Genomic DNA, 15,623 nt, shown 5'->3' with positions numbered 1-15,623 from the left:
TGCCACTCATCCTGGATCCGGATGAGCAGGAACATCCACCCGTGGAGGATCAAGGGCTTGCTCACGAGGCTAGTGATGAGGAGGAGGAGGATGATATCAGGAGTCAGCTCATACGCAACTTCTTCTCATAATGGTGAGTCACTGGGTATGAGTGTGCAAGCTTGTAGCATTGAGTGGCATGTGTTGCAATGTGTGTGTCCAGCTGATTGAATGCAAAGCGACTTTGATGTGTGTTCTGATGTGTCACTCGAGTGATGATGTCATGCCACACAGTTTTGTGGAGAGACTTTCTTTGAAATTTACATGTGTCCAAGATTGTTCATGTTTTGTAAATGTCCATGTGTGCGGCGAGAATTGTTTTAGGTGACTTCTTGTGTGTCTGTCATTCCCAGGTTTTTGCGCCTGTCGTCTGCTCGTGTCATCGTTGTCCTCCTGCTATTCCTCATGAGGATTGTAACGTGTGCTGAATCAGCGTTACATGCATGGACATGTGGAAATGTCAGTTTGGGTAAGGATTGCAGCAAGGCTTTTTGGTGGTGGTACGGGTTGGGAATGTGTGGGCCTGCTTCTGTGCATGTTGTGGTAACATGCATACATGTCTTCTCTCCATGAAGCATATAACATGTAGCATCACTCCCATGACATGATAGTCACCCTTATTGACAGTCATCTGTAGTGGAGTGTGGCGTCTGATGAAGGCATCAATGTGTGTAAACCTTGCCTCTGAAACATTGCGGATGCTATGGGTGGATATAGTGTGGGACATCACAACAACAGGCTATATGGGGAATTGCAGCCTCTCCGTGTGCAGCAGGATGTGTTTGGATCATCCCCTTAACTTGTGTGCCAGTTCATTGGGATTGACATCATCCGTGTCGTGAAGGGGGAGTCCAGCGTATGTCCCACATGTTCTGTCAACTGACCTGTGAGTCTGTTCACATGGATGCATTTCCCTTTGTGTGTGTATGTGGAATAAAGGTGTTCAGCACAATCCAAAGTGCCTCATCTCTGTCACAGCAGCTCTCTTGCCAGTTTGCATGCGTCATCTATGGCATACTTGTCAAATATTGAGCACATGTGTATGTGTACTTCGGCAACATGCATGCAGTTCTTCATGGCTAATAATATCAATTGTGCATGAAGTCCCTGGTTGTGTATGTATTTGTGCAGGTTGCTCCCCACAACGAGACGTGAACACATGCAGATGGTGTGTCTCCTGTGCGCTGCTCCGCATTTTATTGCCTGACCCTGTGGCCGTCATTTTTGGTGACTGTTCATACATTTTCTCGTAGTGGCCCATGAGTAACCTGACACTCCTTCCTTTACTACATACACCTGTTGCACTGTGCCTTTCTGACCTCCTTGTCTTTGTGTGCTACTTTTTGCCTAGTTTCTCACCCCTTCCGCCTGCTGCTGCCTCACCTGCGGCACCGCCCCACCGAGTGCCCTGATTCTGCAACCCACACGCCTCCAAAATGCTCCTCCCTTCCCCCCATTCTTAATTCAGCCAGCAGCTTGTCTGTGCCACTGTTGCCCCAATGCCATGCCAAAGGCAGGACCGTCTGCGCCTGCAACATGCACAGTGCACGAGCCTCTGGTCTTTGCATGACCCACGTCACACAACAGGCTCATGCTGCAGCCAACTTCCAAGCAATGTCCTCCAGACAATCATCCGCCTGCTATCAGGCAACCCCTAAGCGCACACATGACACCTTCGCATGCTAAGTGTGCAACTCCAACTGCCTACACAGCGCTGCCCAGCCTAACAGACCCTGTCAGAACAACCAGGTCATGTGCCTCCTACTCCACATCCACTCCGTCCACCAGCACGCCATTGGACTCTGTTACCTCCTCAACACAACAGTCCCACACATCACCTTCATGACAGTAACCTGGACATAAGCATCCTCAGCACACTACTTCTTCATTGCCATCTCAGACGGATACAAGATCACCCGCAGGGATGGCACCAACAATCCCGGAGGATGAATTGCAATTTATTCACAAGTACACCCTCAGAGTCACAAATCCGGGTTTGCAGCAACTCCCTGGCAACCCTCAGAGTAACACTCATCTACAGATCTCCAGGCCTACATCCACAATTGCGCTAAGCCATCAAAACATACATCTGCACGCACGTCCTCACCTCCACAGGCTACATCTGGCTGGGGGCCAGTAACTTCTGGCTGGAGGAGAACCACACCACCATCCATCATTGGTCCATCAACATTTTAATCCAAGTCTCCGACAAGCAACACACTGCCCCACACCCCGCTACCGTTCCCCCAAAGATGCTTGATGTAAGTCACCACAGACAAGCTGTGTGGGACACTCAAAACAACACCACCGCAACACCCTGAAACCTCACGCACTGGATCAGCAACTGATCCAACAATCTTGCCACATTGATGGACTTTCCTGTGAAGCACAACAACAGTTAAGGCACCTGGGACAAGGCAGACCTACTGGACTCCTACAGACCTAGCCAGACTCTTGTGCAAACCTTGCAACACAAAGAGCCATCATTTACCTTACAGGCCTGGAAAAGACCACACACAGACATCACCATATCATCAGCAAGGACAAGTGGAGATCCTTCAGATAGTGCAGAGACACCAAAATACATGACATCAAGGAGCTCATCAGCATTGTGAGTGAACTGACAGCAGATCTCCATCCAAGACACCCCACCCTTGCAAGGCGGATCACATCCCTTGCAACTTTGTACCACTGCTAGCTCATGGCCATACACAACAGCCTTGGCACACAGAGGCAGACAGCACTATTATCCGCAGGACAAACCCCCCTCAGGTTCTGGACTCCCGTCAGCAGCAAGTACACCACCTGGCTCATGTGCACCATCCACTCTGGCTCTCCATCAGGCCCCTTCCCACAAAACATCTCAACCACATCATTCCCATCCTTGAAGCCCACGTCCAGCTCGTCATGAATGTCTCCTTTGAGTTAGCCACATTCCATGGGTGCTGGAGGCATGCAGAGACCCAGACCCTTCTTAAACAATGGACGGCAGTACCGCAGGATCTCCTGGTACATCACCCTGCTTCCCTACCCAGCAAATGTCATCAGGAAGGCTCTCAACAAGCAACTGAAAAATTTCCTCCACGCAACCAGCTCCAGGCAACCGGCACCAGACCATATTCCACAGTAATCACACCATAGCAACTGTCATCATTGCCACCACTAACGGCAACTTTGCCCTGCTCAACAATGGTGAGCCCACCCCCCTTGACCTCTCAACGGCATTGTACACCATGTGCTAACACACTGTCAGTTCACACATCTCCAACACTGGTATCCAGAGGAGAGCCCAGGATTAAATCAGAAAGTAGCTCACCAGCAAGGCCGAGGGAGTCTGCCTCCACCCTGCAGCATGTAGTACACTGGGGTCATGTGGCACATGCCCCAGGGCTCTTCTCTCAGCGTGACAATCTTCAATGTCTCCATGACCCCCCTCTCCACCATCACATGCGCACACGACCTCATCATCATCTCGTTTGCCTTTGACACCCAGCTGCTCCTCAAACTCACCAAAGAGCCAGCCATTGCCAGATCCAAACTTCAAGAAGGCATGAGATCCGTTGATGAATGGCCACCTGAGGCTGGACTTGGACAGGACTGAGGTCATCATCTGAGGATTGTCCCCTTACGGCTGGGTCAACTCCTTGTGTCCCACTGGTCTGGGCACCGCATCAGCACCCAGTGGCCACGCACGCAAGCTGGTGTTCATCATGGACCCATCGCTCACAATTACCATGCAACTCACCACCATCTGTACCTCATGCTGCAACATCCTCCGCATGCTGCAAATGATCCACAGATAGATGCACTACAAGGCAAGACAGCCCGTCCCCCAGGTCCACGACACCAGCCGGCTCAACTACAGCACCGGCCTCTACGTAGAACAACAGCAAAACTGCAGGAGATCTTGTCCACATCCAGGGTGCATCCGCACACCTCATCTTCAACATCCCCAGCCCCAGCCACATCACCGTCCACCTGAGATAGCTACAATGGCTCACTGTCTGCTGCAGGATCACCTTCTGACTCCTCAACCACACTCAGGAGGCAGTCCACAACCCCAGACCCAAAACAAACCTTGGACGTCTGTCATCCAACACCCTGTTGGCCCAACTCCATGCAGCCCACCTTGCCCTGGCCACCATTCATCACATCCACATAAAAACTGCATGCAGGAGATAGTTCTCCCACCTCGCCAAACAGACCTGGGACTCCCTCCCCGGGCACCTCCACATGACCCATGACCTCTACACCTTCATGAAACTCTTCCAAATTGGTCTGTCTGAGCAGTATTGCAAGCCCCCCCTCAGCAGCTTGAGGCCATCAAGAGTGAGTATTGGGCTCCATGTCTGTATTTGGTGATACATTGAGACACATGTGTGTCCTCGACCGGACTCAGATCCAAGTATATGGATGGCTGGAGTTAGTTCCACACTCAGGCATACTTTGACATATCCCCACACGTATGTTGTAGACTCATGCTAAATGACTGCAACATAAAGTTTCACGTGTTAATTATTTAATTATAGCTCTGTGGCGTGATTTGTGCACTGAAAAAGGAGCAATGCAGGGACCATAGAATCCAAAGTTCACAGGGGGAGATCGGATCCTTGCCATTTGAAGACATCAGAGTCCAGACCACAGTGTTTGGCATCATTAGTCAGACTGTGACCAGCAGGTCCATGTGGCAGATGATGTCAGTCAATGAGGTGATGCTGTCGCACATGAAGGCCAGGTGCCAGGCCAGGTGACCTGGGAGATGTGGATGTGGCGCTGCCTCTCACTGTCTTTTCCGTGGACGACCCACCTTCCTCGGGGGACCCTCAGATGCAGGCCTTGACGATGCTTGGGACGCTCCGTCAGACGAATCCTCCTCCTCCCTCCCTGTGGCTGGTGGTGGTCTTCGCCTGGTGGCACAGGGAGGGTTGCCCATGTTGTCGGCGATCCGACGGAGTGAATGGCTTATGTCCCTTTGCACCGCCAGGAGCTCAACCAGTCTTGCCTCCATCCGTCCTTGGTGTTCTTGTTGACTGGCGTGTTGCTCTGCCTCCTGGTTCTTCATCTCTGTGAGGGTCACCACTACCTGGCTGAACAGGAGTGTACAACCTCAGCATTCAGGAACAATGCACAGACAACATACCACAACACAGACAAGAAGTGCACCATCACAAAACAATCATGGACACAAACTGAGAGAAATGGGCCTACAATGACAGACAGACAGATATACCACACCACCCATCAAGTCATCATGATGTTATAGTGTACCACATGCCTGCACATGCACAAGAATGACAAGAGACAGCTCAAATATGAGATGAGAAAACACCAAGGATGCACCTAGCACAAGCACAGGAACTGGAATAGACCTAAGTTCATGTGACAGACACACAAGTAAGGCACACCACACTGGCTACACACATCTGAATGAAACACACCACACCAACAAAACACACACACTGTCATGCAAATAGAACACCACACACAGAGCATCTGTCAGCACCAAGAGACAACACAGCCCAAACACTGCACACAACCACATCAAACACACAACAGATGCACATGCCAATAAGTTACATTGCAAACACAGCCGGACATCAGGGGATGCACACCAGGCAAGAACAAGGCAACATCCACCCACAGCACTGCATGCACACCAAGCTGTGTGTGCACACCAAACTTACCAGCCCCACACAGATATGAGTGACACAACATGAACACCCACAACAACAATCCAAATAGCACACTAACAACATCACACTCAGGAAGAGAAGCAGTACCTCAGCAAACACACATACACCTAACCCAACACCCACAAATGCACAAGTCTGGGACCCCAAAGTGGAAACAACATGACCAAAGGACTGTGCAGCACAAACACTTGAACTGCATATGAGCAACCATGACTGCTAAACAGTACAAGAAAATCACATATAACCAATTGGGATAATGTCCTGAGTGGCACATTGATTCTGTGCAAAGATCTGCACCACAAAGAACAGTGTTACAAATGAAGTGATGGGGAGGCACACACACAGGCAACCCAAGGGGACAGCTGACATGAAAGTGAAGTGGTGTGTACATCATTAGTGGACATGGCAGGAGTGTACCATACACAAATAGATGGAGTGCAGACTCACAATGGGTAGGCATCTGAAGCACAGATAGGGGATGGTATGACACCACGCACCACATGCCATACTGGAGGCAACAAAGCCCCATGTGACAGAAATGCATGAGAAAACACACCCACAATGTCAGTGTGGCTAAGCAGGTATGCACATTCACCACAAACAGCATCAAGACACATGGATGATCAACAAAACATAACAGTGACTTGCCAGCCACATACTCTGCATACTCACAATTGACAAAGGAGTCAGCCAGAACTGCAAGGACACACCAACACACTGCACAGTGCACAACATACAGCACACACATGTGCACACAATCACAATCACAGGGCTGAACAATCACACAAACAGGCACTCTACTCCTGGGTGACACATGTGTGTAGTCGACATTGCAGGGGCACACCCACATACACACTCCCGACAAATTCACCCCTGCACACTGCGCACTTCTTGACCACCAAAATGCACACATTGAAAGTAACCCATGTGACTAGGATGACTGACCATCACAAGATGACTATACACCTACACTGATGGGCACACAATAAAGTAAGATCACACAAACACGATGACCCTGGCCAGCCTGCCTGCAATTCTGTGGATAGAATCCCACTCTGTGCTGGCAGTGCCTCCAAACCTGACATGTGTACAATATAGCTAACATGAACAAAGAATGATAATGACAACATTATTTCATCTAAAACCACCATCATTGCACCCACAAGCATCAGAGGCAGGAAGAACTGAAGTCCCTGTCACCCCTGTAAAAAATAGAAAAAGTGAGACAAGCCATGTTGTAGTGGCATACAGAGCATGTGGCACAGTAGACCATACACACACAGAAACAACGTTAATTAGTAAGGACACTGACAAAACAGCCAACAAGACTAACTGTCTTTATTCACATATTGCACAGATAGGCACCAATATAAGACAAGAGCAAGGCCAGTGGCCAGCACAAAGTGCAGCGTAAGTCCATGACATCCTGCACAGGCAAGGGGCAAACATCAGTGAACAACAAGGCCAGTGGCCAGCACAAAGTGCAGAATAGTTACATGAGATCCTGCACAGGCAAGGGGCAAACATCAGTGAACAACAAGGTCAGTGGCCAGTCCAATGTGCAGAGTGGGTCCATGTGAAGCTGCACAGGCAAGGGGCAAACATCAGTCAACAACAAGGCCGGTGGCCAGTCAAATGTGCAGAGTGAGTCCATGAGAAGCTACACAGGCAAGAGGCAATCATCAGTGAACAACAAGGCCAGTGGCCAGTCCAATGTGCAGAGTGAGTCCATGAGAAGCTGCACAGGCAAGGGACAATCATCAGTGAACAACAAGGCCAGTGGCCAGCAAAAAGTGCAGAGTGAGTCCATGGGAAGCTGCACAGGGAATGTGTGTGACTCTACCCTGCCATGGTCAGCAACACAGTAAGGGGGGTAACAATGGGCAGTACAGGCACCGCTGTGGGAGAGAAAGGTGTGTGAGTTAGACAACCACTCAGACTTGCCTGTCAGTCGGACTGGGAGCTGGCTATGTGTCGGGACAGTTGGAGTAATTGACCGGGGAGAGAGAGGTCCAACTGAGGTCGAGGCATCAGTGGCTTGGGAAGCTGGAGGCTGCTTGGACCAGGTGGTGTAGTGGCCCGTGGAAGTGTAGTTATGCTGCAGTGAGACACAGTGTGGGTGGGAGATTGTGGAGGGATGCCTTTCCACTTCTTGGGGATTCTAAATGGCTTCCCTTTCTTGGGATTAGTGGCAAGTGGTGCGGACACAACAGGCACACTCACCACCAAAGCTGCATCAGATGCAGCCTGTGGCCCACCCTCTGGGGACATGCTGGATCCAGCTGTTTGCTTGTCCTGGCCTTGCCTTTGCACCTCCATCCCCTGTTTACCAGGTGTTCCTCCTACAGTGCCCTCCTTTCCCTGCTTTACTGGGCTTTGGATGGGAGTCGAGGTTGTGGGTGAATCTGCCTTGGAGCTCTTCTTCTGTGTACTCTTAGCAGGCACCACCTTCTCAGTGGGCACAGAGACTGTCTGCTTGTCTATGCGAGACGCTTTTGGGCCAGGAGAGTCCTTGGCTGGGGATGCCTCTGAGGCATGTGACCCTGAGGCCTGCTTCTTGGCTTTGTGGCCCTTGCTGTCACCTGGTGGGCTTTTGTCTTTGCTCTCTGGGGTGGCTTTAGTTTTCTGTTGGGATGGTGTCTGTGCCCTGGAAGGCTTGGGCTGCTGCTGCTGCTGCTGTGTGCAGCGTGTGCTGTATCTTGACCTTGAGGTCTGTTGTGCATGATCACTCTCATCAGATGTGGCCACTGGCAGGGGGATGGACAAAGGGACTGAAGCTGGACTCCCAGATTGGGCCAGTTGAAGGGCTGCCGTCACCGCGGAGGACAAAGACTGGACAGTCTGGTGTAGCCGACTCACGTCTGAATGTATGCCCTCCATGAAAGCAACCACCTGTGCCAACTTTTTGTCACGGTCTATGAAGGCATTGAGGAGAGCTGTCTGGCCCACACACAGCTGGCGCAAAAGGTCCACAGACTCAGCACTGATGGCAGCAGGGGGACAGGGGAAGCGGTGCCTGGGGTGAAGGACACTCTTCCCTTCTTACTGGTGCGAACACGGTCAGCACTAGTGGAAGTAGCTGGGAGGGTGGGCACCGTACGGTGTGTAGTGGAAGAGGAGGCAGAGTACCCGTTCACAGTGCCCACCAACATGGCTGCGTCCCTGGCGGTGTCAGATGACATTGAGCTGTGCGTCTCTGGCTGTGATTTCTCCAGCAGACTCCTGTCACCCTCCGAGGAGCTGGTCACATCTGTGCCACTGTGCTCATGTGCAGCTGTTGTGCTTGATGCCTCACCACTGGTGTCCGTCCCCTGTCCTTCCGTGCCCATGGGAGACGCTGCATGAGAGAGAGAGGTAGGGTCAGTTTATTTGCATCAGCAGAGCAAATATATGCAAGTAAAGCATCACTAAAGATGGCGAAATCTACATGTTGCATACCACCCTGTGCAATGACATTGTGCAAACTCCATTTTTAACTCGAACAGTGGGTGTCAACAAGCAAACCAGGCATAAGTGAGCCATTTGATGCCCACACAGCATAATATCCTGCCCGTGGCTCCATTCAACCAGACACAAAAATAGCTCTGAGCACACCTAGTGCCCTTATGGGGGCAAGGATGAACCCCACAAAATGTTGCCACTGTCAGATCTGGATGGAGCAGAAGGGGACAACACAGCTACAGACTCCAACATAACAGTCAACAATGGCCATGAGCTCATGCCATACACCATGTTGTACTTTGAGTCACAACTACTGTTGCACATTGGCGTCAGATGTCTAAGCCTCACAAATCTGAGGTCAGGCAATGCACGCATTAATGAAAGCACACTCAGATTCGGCACACTTCCGTACCCTTCCATGTGACTACCCCAGACGATACATGAAGCCCACAATTCAGAATGCAATGTAAATGCCCAGTACTAAAATCACATTAGGAGGTACAGGCAGGGCAAGTGAATGACAGCTGCACCCAGCACTGAGGCCACTTACAAGCCACTGCATCACACTACCAACATCACATAGCCCAGCGCTGGCCCAGGCTGTGTACACATGCAGCCACTCGCAGCCAAAGTCACCCTTCCCAGAATACTCACCCCTAGCTTGCTGCTGATGCTCCTTCAAACATGCATCCAGCTCAGGCTGTGTCATGGCCAGGATGCGGGCCATTGATGGTGTCATGCTGCGCAGCGCCAACCTGCCAGTCTGAGGGATCAGCCCCAGTGTTATCTCGGTCACGTTCTTGCTCAGCCGGCAGATGTCATCCCACCTCTTGTGGCAGTGGGTGCACCTCCGGTTTGAGACACTCAGAGCCCACACCTTGCATGCAATGGCCCTCCACACGACCTTACACAGGTGTACTTTGAGCTGCAGGCATGGGAGACAAGAGGGGCAAAACATCATCAGTGACACAGTGTTATGTACCAATTTCTCTCAGTGCAGTAGGATAATACTGACTCATCCCAAATCCACAGATATGTCTAATAGAGACAAGAATACATCTCACATGGTACATCAGCATGGGAGAATGACACGTAAATGCATGCAGGTGTGAGGGTGGGCACAGTACCTGCCCATCTCAAACACATGCAGGATGCCAGCACATAAAGCCATGTCTAATCTGCCCACATGCCACATCTACTGTCAATTTTTTTGTAGATCAAGACATACATTACATATCAACATATGTTTGGGGGTAGACTCACTGTGTCCAACACTGCGCAGCCCTCAATGTCCTTGCCCTGTGAATGGCTCACTGTGTCATGGAGGTCACATTGAGGGACATGATCTCACAAACCCACACCCTTGTCACAAATCCTGTTGTGTGCAATCTACAGGGCTGAGATGACTCATTGATGGAGAGTAATGAAAAAAGACACATGTAATACTCTGTACATTCAGTGATGTGTCCCTGTCAGACTGAGCGGTGACTGTGCAGGCCAGATGGGCTCACACAGAGAAGAACAACAGGGAGCCACACAGCCATTAACACAGGGAATCACTGTCCTGAGTCCTACATTACCAACTTGCTGCGTCACTGTATGGCTGACAAGACAATACATGTCCCTCAAATCTTGATGTGCAGGCAGGGAGATGTGTGAAATAGGCCATACACCCCTTCCCCCTGGAGAAAGCATGCTAGGCAGTGCATGACAAAACCCCCCACTCTCAAGCACATACTGTAGCAGCTCAACTTCGTGTGTGCCCCCGCTGCACTCTCACTCACACTGTTGAAGACTTAGCACAACATTTGGGGCACCATAAAACCTTGGATACTGTGTGAGCACCTCGTCCACCAGGACCTCCAGCTCCTCGCTGGTGAAGGGACTGGCCAGGATCTTCTCAGTCCTCGATATCACTGTGGCCAGGTGACAGAAGCAGCAGCAGTTGGTGTTGAGGGGTGGCAGGCAGCCGGTCCTGGAGATTGCATCAGCAGCAGTTGGTGTTGAGGGGTGGCAGGCAGCAGGCCCTGGACACAGCAACAGCAGCAGTTGGTGTTGAGGGGTGGCAGGCAGCAGGCCCTGGAGAGAGCAACAGCAGCAGTTGGTGTTGAGGGGTGGCAGGCAGCAGGCCCTGGAGACAGCAACAGCAGCAGTTGGTGTTGAGTGTTGGCAGGCAGCAGTTCCTGGAGGCAGCAGCAGCAGGTGATGGGTCTCAGGCAGCAGGCTCTGTGAGCTGTGGAAATGTGAGGCTCTCTCCCACACATATATAGCCCCTTGGGGTTGTTTCAGTGGTTCTAGGCTGCTGCAATTGGTGTTCCAGGTCTACCTTTTTCAAATGTATCCAATGACCCGCTCCGCGGTGGTAAAGTACACCTACCGTGATTTTCAAAATTTCATTAGGCTAACGCCATTGTGGTTCCCATTGGCTGTAAGGGCATGGTCCATGGCGATGACACACCGCAGGGGCCAGGCGGGCGCTAACCCGGTGGTGCATCTTTCAATTGCATCCAATGACCGGCTCCGCGGTGGTGGAGCACGCCTACCGCAATGTTCAAAATTGCATAAGGCTACTGCGATTGCGGTTCCCATTGGCTGTAAGAGCATGGTCCATGACGGTGACACACCGCAGGGGCTAGGCGGGCGCTACCGCGATTTGGGTGCCATACATTGGTGCCTATGACCGTGATTTGGGTGGCGGAGCAGGCCAACCGCCATTTGACCATGTGTATATGCCTATCACTACCGCGATTGTGTCTTGGGCATTGGCGGTGACACACCGCTGGTGCCAGGCAGTAGTTACCATGATTTGGGTGCCATACATTGGTGCCTATGACCGTAATTTGGGTGGCAGAGCATGCCAACCGCCCTTTGACCATATGTATATGCCTATTACTACCGCAATTGTGTCTTGGGCATTGGTGGTGACACACCGCTGGAGCCAGGTGGTATCTACCGCGATTTGGGTGCATACATTGGTGCCTATGACCGTGATTTGGGTGGCGGAGCATGCCAACCGCCATTTTACCAAGTGTATATGCCTATCAATACAGCAATTGTGGCTTGGGCATTGGCGGTGACACACCGCTGGTGCCAGGTGGTAGCTACCGCGTTTTGGGTGCCATACATTGACATGGGTGACAGTGAATTGGGTGGTGGAGCACTTTGACAGCACCTATGGACACATCATGCTGTGTCAATGGCCAATGGGCAGTTTTCAAAAGTGAAAAGTGGCCACAAAAACAATGGCATATCATTGTGCACACAATACCAATGTCACATCTAACCCACTGCTGACTACACATGGCATGTTTGTGTATGTGATTTAATACATTGGCATGTACCCCTCACATGCCACTTGTGATATTGATGGGCATGTACACCGAACAGTATTGGTATGGACTCTCCAATGTGTACACATGTCAATGTGTGATAGTGCTGTGACAATCCCAGTGATGTATGTCTCAATGAACAATGTGCATATTTGAATGTCTACTTTTATTGGATCATGCACACTTGTTGTTTACGCTCAGCCTGTGGTAATTGTGTTGTTGATGTGTGCCATGTTCAACTTACGCCTGAAGGTGTGGCAGGTACAGCAGCTAGGTATGAGAAAAAAGTGTTGCATTTTTACACATATGCTGTATTAAATACTCTCATGCGTGACCATGCGAGATGTGGCCATATCCCCATGTGCATTCTCATAGTCAGATGTTGTTTCGGAGGTACTTGCTGTGTGAAAGGGGACAAGTGTACGAGCAGTGTAGCTGAAGGTGTCCCTACATTTAAGCTGCTCTGTAACTCAATTGTGATGACAGTCATTGTTGGCGCAGTGTCAGTCAAAACATAAGAGGTTGTGCACAACTCATGGTGTATTGCATTGACATGTGTCAACTATCATCTCAACTAGGACAAGACCAAATCTGCATCGTCCTTTCACAGTGCTGGCAGACATGGAGAATGAGGAGATCATCCGGAAATTACGTCTGGATAGAGCCACCCTACAGAACCTTTGTGCTATGTTGGAGCCCCACCTGCAGCCTCGCAGAACATATCCAAAAGCTTTCACCCCAATGTCTAAGGTGATGGCGGTCTTGCATTTTTTTGCCACTGGATCATTCCAGAACACGGTGACCAGCGCAGGTGGCATGCCGCAACCTATGTTCAGCATGGTGCAGCGTGATGCCCTGTCCGCTATGATGATCTACAAGGACAGATATATCCATTTCCCCAGGAGGCCTGAATTGGCGGCTGTGAAGGGAGATTGTTATGCCCTTGGACACATCCCCCATGTTGTTGGTGCCATTGATTGCACCCATGTTGGGCTAATTCCACCACAGGCACATGAGCACATCTACATGAATCGGAAACATTTCCATTCCATCAACGTGCAAGTGGTGTGCCAGGCGGATTTGATCATCTCGCACGTGTGTGCAAAATTTCCCAGCTCAGCCCATGACTCATACATCATGCGTAACAGCATTGTACCACAGCTGATGACTAATCTTCAAAGAATTAATCAAAGAGAGGGAGTGAAGAGGTACTGGGATAGAACCTACCTCCTATATGATATGTAATAAACAAAAGTGATTCTATCCTATCAAGAAATACTAATATTTAATTTTTAATTTTAAGTGGTGATAAGTAAGGTGAATTAAATTGATCCATGAAATGTCACGGAAAGCACTATGTGTTTTTAAAATACCCCTCACACACTATGAATCCCATAGTGTCATACTTCATCATGGGGGTCTTCCCGTCCCTCTACGGGGCGGGGCGTGCTACTACCTACGAATACGTGGGAGCACTGTTGTTATGATAATTAGGCTATGTGTGGTGAAGGGATGTGAGTGTTAGGATTATGTGTGAGATATAAAGATTAAAAGGACCCTGGCTAGTAGAAAAAACAATTTTATTCTGTTCTCTAGCTGGGAGCGTTAATGGGGAAGAATGTAGGAAATGTCACAAGTTAGTGGCTGCCTACTCCAGGTCGTCCTATCGTATCTGGTATAGGTTCTATTTTAGAACCAGTCTCGAAATTCGCAGATGCATATCTGAGACCTATGGTTCAAAAAACATCAACGTACCTGCGAGACACCAAAGACGTCCTTGTACTATTAGAAGACCTTCCTTTTGACCCAAAACATCAACTGCTAATAAGTTGTGACGTTGAAAGTCTGTATACCAGTTTACCGCATACAGAGACTTTAAACATCATTGAGGAAGTTCTCTTCGATACTGATTGGGTGTATCAAACACCTAGAAACATCATCATGGAATGCTGCAATCTAGCATTGAGAGAGAATTTCTTTAAATACGAAGATACCATCTACCTTCAGAAGCACGGGACCAGCATGGGGAGCACCTTTGCTACTAGTATAGCTGGTCTCTATGTACATCACCTAGAAACAACGAGGATTTTACATCCCAATAATCCCTTCCATGGCCACATCAGTATCTGGAAAAGATACATTGATGACATATTGATCATCTGGGACGGCGATGAGATCACCGCTAATCGATTTATGACCTGGCTCAACTACCAAGACGAATTTCTGAACTTCACCAGTACAATATCTAACAAGGAGTTGACCTTTCTTGATCTGAACATATCACCGAAAGATGGGAGACTCTTGACTACTACTCACTTTAAATCCACAGCAAAAAACTGTCTTCTATTATATCAGAGTTTCCATCCCAAACACCTGCGAGAAAACCTTCCCTATGGACAATTTTTGCGCCTACGACGCAATTGCACTGAAGTTGAAGATTTCAAAACCCAATCAGGAGACCTTAAAGTTAAACTCGCTAAAAGACAGTACCCAAAACGAATTATTGAGAAAGCATATAAAAGAGCGTGCAATAACTGCAGAGAAAGCCTTCTGGAACCTACTACACCAAAACCCAATGAAGAACGGCCGTTCTGCATCACTACATATAACACCAATTCCAAAAAAATCACCAAAATTGTGAACAAACATTGGCGTATCCTGAACAGTGGAGGACTCAACCTCCCAAAACCCATTTTTGCACACAGAAGAGGAAAAAGTATTCGTGACATGCTGGTCCACACAAGACCAAGCAATAATGAATCTACAGGCCTATCGACATCTATGGCAAAAATCCAAGGACACCATCCATGTGGAAGATGCAAAGTCTGCACTCTTACCAGCAAGAGTACAAGTATTACCTTTCTTGACGGCACCAAATGGGAGCAGAGAAAATTCACCATTTGTAATAGCAACAATGTTATGTATCTGATCAAATGCCCATGTCAACTAGAATATATAGGGATGACCACGCGATGTGTGAAAATAAGAATTGGTGAACATAAAAGCAACATTAAGTGCAAAAGAGGTACCATGAAAATGGCAGCACACTTTATTGATTTTGCTCACACACCAGAGGAAATATCATGGACAGTCATTGAACAAGTACCAAATGACAAGTATC

This window comes from Triturus cristatus, chromosome 3_1 (assembly GCF_964204655.1).
Source record: "Triturus cristatus chromosome 3_1, aTriCri1.1, whole genome shotgun sequence".
Lineage (NCBI taxonomy): Eukaryota > Metazoa > Chordata > Amphibia > Caudata > Salamandridae > Triturus > Triturus cristatus.
This window is presented reverse-complemented; position numbering follows the sequence as displayed.